This window comes from Dromiciops gliroides, chromosome 1 (assembly GCF_019393635.1).
Source record: "Dromiciops gliroides isolate mDroGli1 chromosome 1, mDroGli1.pri, whole genome shotgun sequence".
Classification (NCBI taxonomy): domain Eukaryota; kingdom Metazoa; phylum Chordata; class Mammalia; order Microbiotheria; family Microbiotheriidae; genus Dromiciops; species Dromiciops gliroides.
This window is the reverse complement of record NC_057861.1, coordinates 718,808,761-718,822,602: the sequence shown is the minus strand read 5'-3', so window position 1 is coordinate 718,822,602 and position 13,842 is coordinate 718,808,761. Positions and strand designations below refer to the sequence as shown.

The following is a 13,842-nucleotide window of genomic DNA, read 5'->3' as shown; positions in this document are numbered from 1 at the left end:
TACAAGTAGTTTGGAACCAAGTCTTCTGACTCTGAGTCAACTACTGCTCTCTCCCACCCCTTCCCATACCATACAGGTAATAGTGACTCCTGGAGGGCACAAACTGCATCTTAAACTTGTGTCACCCCCAATTCTTAGCACAAGCTTTTATACATAGTAGGTGTTCAGAAAAGATTTGTTAAATAGATTAATATATGTTGTAATTGATCATCATTATCTCCAAGATATGGCCATTTATCACCCTCTGGAACATAAAATAAGTCATTTAATCATTTCCCTGGTTACTGAGGCCAAAGAATTAATTCATCAGCCACCTCATAGTAATCAGTTCTATAGGCTGGTGCTCAAAGAGAATATCCATTCAATTCAATATGCATTTACTTAGTGGCTTCTGTGCGTCTGATACTGCATTAAGCCCTGGTGATAACAAATGAAGGAAGGAAGGAATCAATCAATCAATCAGTCAGTCAGTCAGTCAATGAAAATTTTTAAAATGTTCCTTGCCATCAAGAAGCTTCCTTACTTATGTCTACTGAAGAGAATCAACATGTACATAGATACACAAATATAAGATATGTAGGATGTAAGTACAATGTCATTTTGTGGGATGAGACAGGATGGGGAGAGCAGTAGCAGCCACAGTCTCCTGCTGCTATTATACTCAAAGACATCACAGCTTGGTGGGGCCTGATATAACTTGCACTTATCTAGTTTGGCCTTTAAGGTCCTCTAGGTTATCTCCAGGGATACCAGGGTAGAACTGTTGTGGAAGAAGCCTTCTAATTGTGTAGAATTCTTTAATTATAGAACAGCAAGTTTCAAACAGGCACTTAGCACCTACGTTTAATGAGCATAAACGAAAATATTTTTTTCCGTAGAAGTTGAAAAAATGCTTTAAATTTTATTATAGTTTGATTGTATAGGGAAAAACCATATTTCTTCCCTGGATATAGATTTTCAAAATTGGGAAATAGCTTATTAGGAAAATAATACATGCGTAAGGTTGGAGACAGTCACTGTTTCCAACCTCTCCTGATCTAAGATGTCCTGCTTCCTCCTTTCCACTCACAGACAAACACTGTTAAATTGTTCCTCCTCAGAATGACCTCCATCACACTAGATGCATATATACAAGACTAGCTTCCCTGGAATAGAATCCTGTAACACAAGAAGATATACACACACACACACACACACACACAATCATACAGATGAATGAACAGGGAGAAAATTCTGAGACTAAGGTAAAATGTACAAAGAGTATGATGTCCTCTTGGTTCCATTATCATCATTCAATCTCAAATCTACAAAATGCACATTATTGTAATTTGTCTGGAAAGGCAAGGATAAACAATTTTCTGGTAAGAATGGATTCTTCTAGCAGATTTTTATCTTTAAATAGGAAACACCAGTATAGAATCATTTCTTGGTTAGTGTACCCCATCTGCCATTCTTACCCTCACCTTGATAGCACCACCTTTGGCCTATAATCCTATAAAGGGTATGGTTCTATAATAATATTTTTTAGTAATAATATTTTTAAAGGGTGTGAACATGGCTCTATTTACTTCACTTCCCTGTCAAGTTTGCCTGCTCTTCTGAAGTATTGCCCTCAAAGAGTGTTAGTTCTGATCAAATGAATAACTCAATATAATGATGATGATGGAGTTTGGTCCAGAGATTCTAAGAGCCTCTGATTTGGTGTCAGAAGACTTGGATTCAAATCCTGACTCCATTAACTACTACCTGCGTGACCTTGGACAAGTCACTCTACCATTCAGGTCCTCAGTTGACTAATCTGTAAAATGATGGAGTTATACTAAATCGGGAGCTCTGAGTGTTTTTCTGTATATTCCCTTGGCAGTTTGCTGAAGCCCATAGACCCCTTATTATTAAAAAAAAATAAAGGAAATGCTTAATTGTAATGAAAGATTACAAAGTTCAAGGTGCAATTTCGCTCCCGCCCCGATCCAACTTAAAGATTTATTTGTCCTAGACTGTTTGTAGGTTTGTGGCTGTCAGATTAAGAACCCCTGGGCTAGATGATCACTGAGCTATCTTCCAGCTCCATAATTATGATCTATAAAATGAAGGGATTGGGCCAAATAACCCCTTAGATTTCTTCCAGATTTGAATCTTTGGCATGATAAAAAATGATGATAAAGATGACAACTAAATTTAATTTTTTGTCAGCAATTCTAGAAGGGAGGGATTATAAATTTTTTTTTCAATTTGAACTTGTTTCAGTCCTGTCCTTCATGATCCCATTTAGGGTTCTTTTGGCAAAGTTACTAGAATGATTTGCCATCTCTTCTCCAGCTCATTTTTACAGATGAGGAAACTGAGGCAAACAGGGTTAACTGATTTGCCCTGGGTCACACAACTAACAAGTGTCTGAGGTTGAGATTTGAACTTACAAAGACAAGTCTTCCTGACTCCAGGTCCAGTTCTCTATTCACTGTCTCACGTAGCTGCTCCAAATATAAACATTAATCCTCCCATTTCATAAATAAGGAAACTGAGGCCAGGAGGGATAAAGACAAATGTCTCTGACCACACAGCTACTAAGCAATGGACACAGGAAAAAAAAATGTCCCCTGAATTGAAGGGATGGAGAGTGCCATTGTACTGAGCATCTCTGATATCTGAAATACACTCCCTCCACACCCCTTCTCCTTTAAGACTCAGCTCCAGCACAATCTTCTGCATGAAACCTTTTCTGAATCCTCCCAACTGTTATTGCCATCTATCCCAACTGCCGTTATATCTAACTGTTTTACACATATTTCACTTATTAGCTTTATATTTATGCTATTTACATACAAATCCATATGTATTATATAATGTAACGATTGGAATGACGCCACCTGCTGGAGACTTACTGTAGAAAAGCTCCGCCATGAAAGGAAGGTCTTTGAGGGCAAGGCCACGCGTCTTTTCTTTGGCATCAGGAAGTGGTGTTTGCTGGTGGGAGGAAGAAGGGGGAGGCTGGTGCTCTGTCTCTCGCTTTTTCCTGAGGACACTGGTAGAGAAGGGAGCTAGAAATGCGCTCTCCCTTTAATAGATAGATGAATGTAGGCCTTTTCTCTCTCTTTACCAAATTCTTATTCTCCTTGATAAATGCTTAAAAGCCTTAATCTTGCTAAAGCTTATAATTTATTGGCAACCACTCATTAGATATTTTAGACAGTTTAGCTAGAATTTTAGCCCTTAACAATATACATATATGTATGTATACTTCCATATATGTAGTCTATATTATCTATAAATAGCCCATAGATATAGTATGTATCTACATACAGTGTATATATATATATATATATATATGTCTTGTTAAGGGCTAAAATTCTAGCTAGTCTGTCTAAAATATCTAATGAGTGGTCGCCAATAAATTATAAGCTTTAGCAAGAGTTAGACCTTTAAGCGTTTATTAAGGAAAACAAGAATTTGGTAAAGAGAGAGAGAAAGGCCTAGATTCCTATCTATTAAAGGGAGAGCACCTAGATTCCTATCTATTAAAGGGAGAGCACATTTCTAGCTCCGCTCTCCACCAGAGTCCAAAAAAAAGAGAGCGAGACTGAGCGCCAGTCTCTTCCTTCCTCCTCCCACTAGTCCGCGTCACTTCCTGACTCCTGGTCTTGCCCTCAAAGACCTTTGCTTCATGGGCAGAACTCTTCTACAGTAAGTATCCAGCAGGTGGCGTCATTCCAATCGTTACAGTCTGTAAAAATAGATCTCTCTAGCTTATCATTATATCTATATCTTTACATATCCATATCTTTATATATTTATATCTCTTTATATATCTATATTTTAGTCTATCCATATAGCTATGTCTTTATCAATATCTACATCTGATTTGACACCCTTCCCAGTAGATTGCAAGCTCTTTGTGACTAGAGATTGTTTCATTTTTTAAAATTGCATCCTCAGGGGCAGCTAGGTGGTGCAGTGGATAGAGCACCAGCCCTGGAGTCAGGAGCACCTGAGTTCAAATATGGTCTCAGAAACTTAACACTTACTAACTGTGTGACCCTGGGCAAGTCACTTAACCCCAATTGCCTCATTAAAAAAAAAAAAAATTGCATCCTCAGAGCCTAGCAAGATATTTTGCAATTGGTAGGTACTTTCGTAAACAGACATTGGTCAATTAATTAATTGATTTAAGACTTGCTGAGTAGATCAGAAATAAAGCATTCCTTGGACTTGGAGAGGAATTCTCGATGTGAGCAGGCTAGTATGAGGATCAGAGTGACCTCAATGAACACTTAACATCTTCTTTGTCATTGTTATCATATCACTTCAGGTGTTTTTGTTTTGTATTTCTCATCCTCATCCAGAATGTTAGATTCCTGGAGGGAAATGACTCCACCTTCAAAGTTAGTATTAATCTCTGCATGGTGCCTGTTTTAGGACTGGGCTCACAGGTGAAGCTTGTTAACTAATTTTAATCTGTGGGGAAGAAAAGAGAACCAAATAAGATTTGTACTTGATTTTGTTACTTTTTATTTTTTAATCTTTTAGCAAATCCTCTGAGCCTCTGAAGTCTTAGGGAGTTATAAGCTTTTATAAGCTTTTCGAGATCAGAGAATGTTTTATATCTTTGAAGGCCATCCTTCTCTGCCACCTCCTTAACACTTAGCATATAATACATAGTAGGAACTTAATAATAATTTGTTGGTTGGATTTGACTTCATATTTTAGTGGAGAGTTTAAGTGAGCTCATGCATTGTAGTAGTCTAATTCATGGTAAATTTATGGTCCACTAAAATTCCAAGGTTTTTTTTTTCCTCCCAGGAAATTTTGATGGGCCATATCACCAGTATCTTGTGCTTGTGAAATTTTTTTAAACTCTTATGTGGAATATCATATTTATCTATGTTAATATTTATCTTATTATTTCCAGCCCATCATTTTAGCCTGTCAAGCCCTTTTTAGATACTGTGTCATCTAACATATTTGCTATCCCTTCCAGCTTAATGTCATCCACACATTTAACAAGAATGCCTTCTTTGCCTTCACCCAAGTCATTGATAAAAACAATGAAACAAAATTGAGAAAAGGACAGATCCCTTAAGGCATTCTACTAGTTATCTCCCTCCAATGTGACATCAAACCATTAATTGCTGTTCTTTGAGTCTGTTCATTCATCCAATTCTTAATGTACTTAAGTGTACTGCCATCCGATCCCGATATTTTCATTTTATCCAGAAGAATAGAGAAAGCAATTTCATACAATGTTTTACTGAAATTTGTGTATATTGGCTATGGGATTCTCATTATGTCCTATGCAAAGAAAGGTTCATGAGGTTATTCTGACATGACCTGCTCTTCATGAGGTCATTCAGTTTGTGGATTTTTGTGTTCCTTTCAAAATGCTCATAAATTATCCCCTTAATACTATGTACTAGAATCTATACACCAAAGTCAAGCTCTACTGTCTATGACTGGAATGCTCCACCATCTTTTTTCTTAAGAGGGGGTATTTTTCCTGCATTATACAAACATAATTATTCTATCAATTATTCTTAATTGTTATATTATGTATATATAGTAATTTGTATAACAGCAACATATTACAAAACATTTCACTCAGTAGTCATGAACATTGTATTAGCTAGAGAAAATATATGTTTCAAGGTACAGTGTGTCCAACTGTGGCTGATCAGACCAATATGAGCTTGGAAGGCTCTACCACAGGTTGGGCACAAATAGTCCATATGAACATTTGGAGTAGAGACGGCTCTAAATCTGTGCATCTCACATTTCTTTTGAGCTTCGGCAATTCTGTTTGGCTCATAAAGTACAACGCTTTATTTGATGCAGACACATCATGCTAGGCAGTCCTTTGCCACTGTCTCTCATGTCATGCAATTGGTTCCAAAGTTCTTCAGATGGCAGAATAGAGAAAATTTGATAGATAATCTAGAATTTGTGGTTGATCTCGAAGGATCAATAGACAAACTCTTTTAAAAAATTTAATCTAATGCTATATACATTTAAATTTTCATTTTAGAATGGTAGGTTAATGAGAGAGAAAAGAGTTAAATAGATAAATTTAAGTTTGTTTAGCTGGTTAGTTAGCGGATTTCATTAGTCTCTTGTAAAGGAGATATTAGAAATTCACACCTTCAATGAGGAAGCTTGAAGGGGAGTGGAGTCACAGTTCATAGTTTAAGTGGTACTATCTATATGCTTTCCCATCTAAAAGCTTTTATGGAAATATGGCAAAGAAGGGTTGATGGTTTTGTAGTTATACAGATTTAATTGTATGAACATAAAACAAGATTACCCTTGGGGCATTAAAAAGTGTTTCTCCTGATTGAATATTTTATTTGCATAAGTGTTAGCTCTTCTGAACAGATGTACATTTGGCTTTCAGAAGGTGAAAGTCCTTAAAAGGTAGATTTAGATGGTTTATTTTTATTTTGAATTTCTAACCCCCGTCCCCAAGTGTCATGGGGGTGATTACCAAGCAAGACGTCATGTTTTGTATTTTATAGCAAGATAGTAAAATTCTTATTAAGATCAGAGTCTCAATAAAATTTTGAAAATAATAAATTCAGAATGTGTTCTCAAAATTGAGAGGACAGGTAAAACATTATTTTTCCCTTCATAATTTAAAGAAGAATCTATCTAAAAATTAAAATATATCATAGTTCAAGGAATGCTATGTCACAGTAAATGAGTTGGGAAGATGTGCCAAAACTTCTTTGGTGACCATGTTTTCTTTTTGGAAAAACTGTGATTCAAAAGAGGAATGGTAGTCATTTATATTGGAGAAAAGATATCCCTATAGTTTTTTATAAGAAATATGCTGTAGCAGAATGATGACTGTGCTGTGAGCAAGGAGACAACCTGAAGTACTTGAAAGTACTGTACAATTTTCAGTAAGTACTTTGAACAACACTCACCTTCCTGGACTTTATTGCTTCATCTGTGCAATGGGGACAATATCATCTTTCTTAAGTTCCTCAAGACCACCTCATGAGGAGGGTCTCAAATTAAATCATGTGAAAGTGCTTTGAAATATTAGGGTCCATTATCCTTTTCATTCTGTCTTAATTTCTCCACATGTATGTCCATATCTATATGTGGATGGATGGTTATCATACACACAGACATATATATATATATATGGAGAGTAAATATATTTCATGATTGCTACTTAGAAACACATGAATGGAATTTATATGTGTGTATATACACATATATTATAGTTTTTATGTTTTAAATTTTTGTCATAATGGATGATTTATTGAGTAATGATGGAAGAAGAACATTCAGAAATTAAAGTAATATCAAAACAAAAATATCAATAAAATAGATTTTTAAGATACCCAATTTAGATTTCGCTATAACCATTCTACTTAAAATACTCTCTTAAAACAATCTTTGCTCAATTCAGAAGCTATTCTGATACTTTGCATCTAGGACACAGTAATAATACCACTTTGGGAGCAGCTGGGTTGTCCAGTGGATAAATCACCAGCCCTGGATTCAGGAGGACTTGAGTTCAAATCTGACCTCAGACACTTGACCTTTACCAACTGTGTGACCCTGGGCAAGTCACTAAACCCTCATTGCCCTGCAAAAAAAAATACTACTTTAAATGTAGATGGAGAAGAAGATTCCTTAATGAATAGAAGGCCAACCTGAGAATTAGGAGACTAAGAGTTTAAATCCTCACTCTTATTATCCCTGTGATCCTGGCCAAGTAATTTAACCCCTCACTCTCACTACTGTAGGAAATAATTGAAGATTTAATGTGCAAAATAGGTATCATCCTATGCTTTTGATATTACATCATAGGTTCAGGCTCTATGTATGTACATACGTACATGCATGCACATGTGCATCAATACACATATACATACACACATGCATTTATGCATACACATGTAAACACACGGATACACAGAGATATACAATAAACTAAAAACACAAATATGAAAATATATGTATATACATTTCCACATGATATTTAATGTAATAAATTTGTCAGCGATTTATAGTCTTAGGATAGATAGATAGATAGATGGATGCATGGATGCATGGATGGATGGATGGATAGTGGATAGATAGAGAGATGAGAGATAAATATATATATATGTGTGTGTATATATATGTATGTATATATGCATGTGTATATATATATGTGTGTGTATTTTTTTTCATTATTACATTCATTGAATTTATTTTGTTTTCTGCTTCCTTATCTTTGGAATTCAAATTCACATGCCTTCTCATACTTCTTTTAATTTGTTATATTATGGCACAATATTATTTCATTAATTTATTATACCACAGCTTATTTTGCCATTTTTAGATCGATGGACAAGATCTTTGTTTCCAGTTCTTTGCTAGCACAAAAAGGGCTGCTATAAATAATGGTGTATATGGGACAGTGATTTCTGTGTTTGTCCTCCTTTGGCATATATGGATAGCAATTGGGATCACTGGGTCAAAGAATATGGTCATTTTAGGTATTTTTAATACAATTCCAAACAAATGAACCTTGTTGTTTAAAGCAAGGGGGATTTGTTCCCCTAAAGGTAGCACAATGGAATTTATTCCAAATTGAAGCTGAGATTTAAGCCACTTGAGTGTGAATAGAATTGGAACAGATGGTGATCCCCAGTGCATAACTCAAGTGCAGATGGTCTTACTTGTCTTTGGTCTCTGGCTAGAAAGAGAGCAAAAGGATCGAGATGGGTGCATGGGATTGCCAAATAAAATTCGACTCAAAGATGGATAAATGAGCTTCTCCATGGGAAGAATCACTCATGACCCATATTTTAGGTTCAGTTCAGTTTAGTTCTACAAGCAGTTATTAAGCACCTACTCTTCAGTATTTCATAGCCAGGCACTAGGGACATGTAGAAAGAAGTTAAATAGTCCCTGCCCTCGAGGAGTTTATGTTATTAGGGAGGAAAAATCCCACTATGTAGACAGATAAGGAAATACCAGAAAAATTTCTAAATTATTTTGGGAGAGAGAGCACTAATAATTGGGGTGAGGCAAGTGTTTAATATGAGACAGAAACTGAGCTGAGTCTTGAAGACAGGTGTAGATACTAAAAGGCAGAGCTGAAAAGAAAGAGAATTGTAGACATGGGATAAAACTCCTAAAAACCCACAGAGGTGGAATTCGGAATGCCTTCTATTTTGTCTGTATGGTCATTGTCACTATTAATATACCATGTTTTAAAGTTTTCAAGGCACTTTACATAGGTTAACACATTTATTCCTCACAAAAAGCTATGAATTGGGTGCTAATGACTAGTAAGTAAATTTTGCTAGAGAGAGGTTAACAGATTTGCCTAAGGTAACACAGCTAGTATGTCTGAGGCAGAATTTGAACTTGGGTCTTCCAACTCCTAATTTTTCACTCTGTCCAATGCATCACCTAGGTGTTTCACTCTAAGTCAGTAGTCATAGTCAAAAGCCATGCTTTTGTAATCATGCACCCCCAATAATTTTTAAATGTTTAACACAACTCTGTATATTTATATTTACACATTTATAAATTGTATACACTTATTATTGCACTTTGCAATTATGTGTGTTACAAAATATAAACAAAATGAAAAATTGTAAAGGATTCAATAAGGATTACTAGTGAACTAGTGGGCAGCTATGTGGTGCAGTGTATAGAATACTAGGCCTGGAGTCAGGAAGACTCCTCTTTCTGAGTTCAAATCTGGCCTCAGGAACTTACTTGCTATGTGACCCTGAGATAGTCATTTAACACTGTTTGCCTCAGATTTTTTATCTGTAAAATGAGCTGGAAAAGGACATGGCAAACCACTCCAATATCCTTCCCAAGAAAACACCAAATGGGGTCACAAAGAGTCAGACATGACTGAACAACAAAAGGGAGCCATGATATTTTACTGAGTTAGGAAAGTAAAGTAACCAGACCTGTGATTTAAAATTATCATTTTGACAGCTATGTAGATGATAAGTTTATAGAGGATAGGAGGCTATTGTTATAATACAGACGACAGTTTAAGAGGGACTCAACTAGGGTGGTGGATGAATGAATACAGCAAAGGAGACAGACCTAAGAGATGTGGTGGAGGTGGAGTCAATAAGACCTGGCCACTAATTAAATATATAATGGCAATGACAGAAGGGGAGGTTACTCACCACTGCCCATGCAGACAAGGGGTTATAAAAAGTCTTGAAAGTAGTAGGGGCAAGGTATGAATGTGGGAGATTTTTTTCCTACAGAATTTTTTGTGCCAGTTAAGTGAGGTTTTAACTGTCACTATGGGTCAATAGCAGTTGAGAAGTAGAAGCTCAATGAAGATAAGAAGTAACTGGGGGCTTTCACAGCTAGAGGAGGTCAATAGTGGGTGGAACTAAGTCAGGGATACTAGGCAATTATGAGAGATGGAAATGGTGTACTTGTATTAGAGACAAGCCCTGTGATTGACTAGCAAACTCCTTTAAGGTCAATGAATTTTATAGAGTAAAAAAGCTTTTCTTTACGTGAATTTGAATGCATGTAAGTCTTTTTTTGTCTGCCAATTGGTTGACCACATACCCTTTAAATCATGCCATGCCTCTCTCATGTCACTAAGGTCCCTGCTTTGGAGACCACTGCTTTAAGCAGCAAAAAGGAAGGAAATGAATCAGAATGTCCCCACACACAGACGCATCCCTCTCACTGAGATGTCTCAACGCTGATTTGAAATTATTGCCTGTATTCACAGAGAGTTCAGGGAATTAAAAACTTTTATCAACAGCAGGAAAACCTCAGGTTTTGTGAGAAATTCTGGCTTGATTCTAATAATGGTAAATGATGATGGTAGTGGTGGTAATGAGGAAAAGGAAGGTTGGGAGGGAAAAAAGAAAGATAGAGACAGAGAAAGAGATAGGTCGAGCCAGAGAAAGAAAGAAAGAAATAGACATGCACAGAGGGAAGAAGGGAGTGAGGGAGAGAGAAAGAGAGAGAGACACACACACAGGGAGGGAGAGAGATAGTAAAAGAGAGAAATAGAAGGGGAGAGAGAGAGAGAAAGACAGGCAGAGGGAGAAAGAAAGACAAAAATAGACACACAGAGAGGGAGAAAAGAAGGGAGGGAGGGAGAACTAGAGAGAGGGAGAGAAACAGAAATAGAGAGACAGAAACAGAAAGAGACCGAGATATAGAGACAGAGAAAAAGACAGACAGAGAGAGATGAAAGCCAGAGAGACAGACAAACACACAGAGGGAAGGAGGAAGAGACAGGTATAGAGGCAGAGAAAAAAAACAGACAGAGAAACACAAAGAGAAGGGAGGGAGGGAAGGAGGGAGAGAGAGACAGAGAAACAGAGACCAAGAGAGAGAGACAGAGGCAGAGAGAAAGAGACAGACTATGGTGAAAGAAGACTTGGAATAAAGTTATGCTTCTAACTCATACTATCTATGTGACTCTAACCTACCCAAACCTCTAGAGTCTTGGCACTTTTCTGAGACTCTGTTACAGAGATGATACTGACCTATGCTATTAGTGGGGATTTCCTCATGCAGAATTTCTCTTTACCAATGAAATCACTGGTCTAATCAATCCCTATGCATGTATTAAATGTATTTTTAAAAATTGGAGGGAGAGGTGAAATAACTTGCCCCATGTTTAAGGACTAATATCTATCAGAAGAGCATGGACTCAATTCTTCCTGATTCCAGTGCCAACTCTCTATTCTGATGCCATGCTGCCTTATAATACCTCAACTTTATAAAGCAAACTGGGGTTTGCAAAGTGCTTTCCTCACAGAATCCCTCTGAAATAGGTCATGCAAATATTATTATTTTCACTTGTTATAGATGAGGAAATTGAGGCCTCAAGAAGTAACATGACCTGACTTCTGTAGCTCATAAAGTACACTAGATGTGGCTGGAACTCTGGGTTTCCAATTCTAAATCCAGTATCCTCTCCCACTATTCAATATATTCTACATATCCTAGGAGACCACCGTGTTATTTGATGGGCCCAACATCTCATGAGCTCTTAGAACTAGGAGAGAAATGAGGATAGATCCTCTGACATCCTGTTTATGAGATGATACCTCTGAGAGTCTATCTCTAACTTGATAGGAAACATTCTATTTTATTTTATTTTTGAGTGATGTCAATATGACATTATTATTTAGGCAGGGAGCATCGCTTATCTAGATATAGATATCTAACCCTAATGGAACTGGTGCCCCAGTGGTATCTCTAGTAGTACCATTGCATCTCTTGAGGTATTTTGGGCTTCCCCTGGCCTCTGAGATGTTGAAGGACAAGATGTGTTTTACGCTACTCAAAGAATCCCGGGGCCTTGGAGCCAGAGGCAGTTGATGAAATCGTTTCCAATGGTCCATTAGGACATCCATCAAGCTAATGTTAATCAATATGGGTCTAAAATAAAATATCACTTTGGGTTTTGAGAAATGGATTTGCAGCAAATCCAATAGGCCTCTTATCTTCCCCATCAACTCACATGGAATTTACCTTTAGTCTCAAAATCATTGTTTTAGGTACCAAGTAAGTATCAGGAAGAATGTGACACATGGTTAGAAAATTGAGAGAGAGCTCATTTAGACAGATGATTTAGGAACAGCAAAGCATGATGGAAATCAGACAATTAATGATAATTATGACAGTTTTACCGGGCTTTTCTTTTAGAGATATTTGCTTTAGCAAATGTTAAAATGTTCCTTGATAGATCTTCATAACTTCCTTGGTAGATTTTAAACTTTATACTTTTAAACTTCAATAACTTAAAAGAAGAGAATCTTGGGAATTACAAGCAGGAAAGAAGAGATTTAAAGACTTTGATGATTTAAAATCTTAGATAATCTAATCTAAGGCAAACTTTTCCCAAAACAGATGAGTAAAGTGAGGGAAAGTGAGGGGAAATGACTCACCAAACATAATATCAACAAGAGAACAAAGAGCCAATTTTTGTATCTATATCCTCTGGCTACACATGTATTTCTATCATACCATATTGTTTCTCCTTCTGCATCATAGATGATATTACATCTTTGGCCTGAAAAAAAATTTTCCTTCTCACAGTTAACATGGATGTCAATCCATGATATAGGATAATCTATCTTCTCATCCATAATAACTATGGTTTATTTGCAGGCCAGAGAATCACAGGGTTGTAGATTTAGAAGTAAAGAAGACTTCAGATATCAACTAGCCTAGCTCTGTCATTTTACAGAGAAGGAAATTAAAACACTGAGAAATGAAGTAACCTCTCCAAGATCACACAGGTAGTAAGTGACAGAGAGAAGATTTAAATTTCAGGTTCTCTAATTCCAGTGAGAAGCATTATATAGCAACTGTTTTAAGACCAACCTTCCTAGTTGGGAAATGCTTAGTATTAGATTAGCTACCAGGTGATATAGACATAGAGATATAGATATACATGTATGGATACACATTCATGTACCTGTATTGAGGTAGGCATTCATACATGTTAATATATATATATATTTAATATATAATGTTACAGTAGAATCTTGTTCTATTTCATCAAATGGTGGAAATAAATTAGTGCATTGTCATTTCAGCAATAATAGTAATTCATTAGGTAAAATTTCAGGTCTTTTAAGTTCCCCATTAACATGTTCAACAAGGTCACCAAGAGAGCCTCATTTAAAGAAAAATTATTCTACATCACTTTCTGTGTTATATCCTATGTTATTTTATCTTTAAAAAGATGGAAAAAAAGATTGAGGATAACTAACTTTTTTTTTCAGATCATAACAACCTCTCAAACATCTCCAACTCAAGAATCATGTGTAAGGGATAAAATAATTTCAATTACCTCCATAGACTAGGACATCAAGAACTCAAATG

At 36.3% G+C, this 13,842-nt stretch overlaps 1 protein-coding gene across 3 annotated transcripts in view; it reads left to right on the top strand.

Annotated features, from left to right (window-relative positions):
- CNTN4 (contactin 4) overlaps positions 1 to 13,842 on the top strand; it is a 1,173,040-nt gene that overhangs the window by 528,044 nt on the left and 631,154 nt on the right. The gene's annotated exons all lie outside the window — the stretch shown is intronic.